Source organism: Penaeus chinensis, chromosome 1, assembly GCF_019202785.1.
Source record: "Penaeus chinensis breed Huanghai No. 1 chromosome 1, ASM1920278v2, whole genome shotgun sequence".
NCBI lineage: Eukaryota > Metazoa > Arthropoda > Malacostraca > Decapoda > Penaeidae > Penaeus > Penaeus chinensis.
The window spans coordinates 1,272,030-1,274,529 of record NC_061819.1 but is presented as its reverse complement, the minus strand read 5'-3'; positions in this window follow the sequence as shown (position 1 = coordinate 1,274,529).

The window sequence follows — 2,500 nt, the reverse complement described above, 5'->3', positions numbered from 1 at the left end:
GGGGGAGGGAGGGGGAAGGAGTGGAGGGAGGGTGGGAGGGAGGGAAGGGGGGAGGGAGGGTGGAGGAGTGGAGGGACAGTGGGAAGGAGTTGAAGGGAGGGAAGAAGTGGAGGGAGGCTGAGAGGGAGGGAGGGAAGGAGGGAAGAGGGTGGGGAGGAAGGAGGGAGGGAGGATTGGTGGGAGGAAGGGACGCCCTCTGAGGTTGTGGTGAGGTCTGAGGGGAAGAGGTGGTGAGGATAGTGAGCCTTTGGTCAGGGCGTGATGAGGATGGTGACTGTGGTGAGCTGCTGTGTGGTGAGAGATGGTGACTCGTCTGCTGAGGGAGACAGGGACGCACTAAGCACCGAGGCTGTGATGAAAGTGCTTCAGGAAGTGGTGGTGATAATGATGGCGGTGGTGAGTGTGATGAAATGCTGTATAGTGAGTTTGTAGTGGTTGGTGGCTGTGTTGGTGAGAGCATGAGAGTGATTTTCAGTTGTAGTGTAAGAGTCATGGAATGCATATAGTGCGAGAGAGTATAGTTGACAATTGTAGTTACAAGATATGTTTCTCTACACACGATAGTATTAGACACAATATCTAATACTGTAGAAATAATGTTTTTAATCAGTGTCTTTAATAACTAATACTGAAACCTAGACAACAACACACAGAATGAAAATATATATTCATTGTAGAGAGTATTAGAGAATATATATATATATATATATATATATATATGTATATAATTTTACATATATATATATATATAAAACTAAAGTGCACATTGATTACTAACTGCCACCAAATAGCTCAGTACAGGTATAGCTCAACAACTCAGCACAGGTATTCAAAACCCTTATATGCTCAAAGGTCACAGAAAACCAGCTTTTATCTTTTCCTCTGAGTAGAATTGTAATCAAGAACGAGGCAGCACCTGCTTCATGATAAACACACAAGCTATGTTTAGAGTTCTTTGTATATTGTTTGGTCCTTTGCCTGTGACACGGTTTGATTGGAATATGTTTGATAAATGACAGGATTAGTGCACTTTGAAAGAGCTTGAAGAGAGTGATGTTGATAGTGAATGCTCTAAGAAAATGAAGAAACTGAGAAAAAGTATTATTAGAAATAGTTTTATGAGCACATTAAAGAAATGAGAATTCATTAACCCTCCAAGTTTAGAAAAAAAATCAAACTGGCTTCGCATGACGCTAATCAAGACGTTAAGATATTTTCATTCTGGGGAAGATATTTTGTCAAATTTCCATTTTTAATTTTGTGCGTAGCCTTCAAAGATTCAAATGAGCGTCATTATCCCGACAAGGAATAATGATAAAGCTAAATTATGACAGTAAAAAAAAAATATATATATATAAAAAGGGGGAAGAGGAGAATAAAAAAGTAATAACAGTCTCGTATACACAGCTTCCATTCAACAGCACGCAAAAAACTCACGGTTTCTCCTGCTAATGACCCGGCGTTTGGCCAGAGAGCTCAGAGAAGGCACACAAAGCACACGGCACAAACACAAGCAAAAACAACTTAGTCTAACTTAACCCTTCCTCTCTCTCTCTCTCTCTCTCTCTCTCTCTCTCTCTCTCTCTCTCTCTCTCTCTCTCTCTCTGTCTCTCTCTCTCTCTCTCTATCTCTCTCTCTGTATCTCTCTCTCTCTCTCTCTCTCTCCCACTCTCTCTCTCTCTCTCCCTCTCTTCCAATCTCTCTCTCCATTTCTCCCTTTCTCTCTTCCTCTCTCCCTCCCCATTCCCTTTTCCTTCCTTACTCATCCTTCTCTTCCAGTTCGTTGACTCATTCTTCCTTCCACCTCCTCTGTTTCGTTTCCCTTCCCCCTCCCTTGTTCATTCTCCTCCCTGCCTCCCTAACTTCCTTCTCCTTTGCTTACCCTTTCGCTTCGTCCTTTCTGCCCATACGTTGTATTACTCGATCACCCCCCCCCCCCCCTTTCACTCCCTGCCCCCTACCGACACCCTCCCCTCCTTTAAACCCCCTCTCCCCCCTCCTGCTTCTCCCTCCCCCTCTTCTGAACCTCCTCTCCCCCCTCCCATCCTCCCTCCCGTCCTCCCACCCCCCTCATTCTTCATCCCCTTCACCCCCTCCTCCTCCCACCCCCTCATTCTTCATCCCCCTCCCCCCCTCCTCCCCCAACCCCCTCGCCTGAGCTCCGTATAAGAGCAAGACGAGGAGGGAGCAACTAACAATCCGAGGTAATTAAGATGTTAATGTCGGTGCTGGGAGGGGGTGAGGGGGGGAAGGGGGTGAGGGTGGGAGGGAGAGTAGAGGGTGGATTGGGAGTGGAAGAAGAGGAGTGAGAGAGAGGGGGAAGGGATGAGGAGAGAGTAGGAGAAGGGGTGAAAAGAGAGAGGGAGGATTGGAGGTGGGAGAGAGGGAACAAGAGAGAGGGCGAGAGAAAGAGCCAGAGTGAGAGAGGGAGTGAAATGGAGAAGAGAATATTGGGAGTGAGAGAAGGAATGAAGGAGAGAGGATTGGGGAGAGGGGGGGG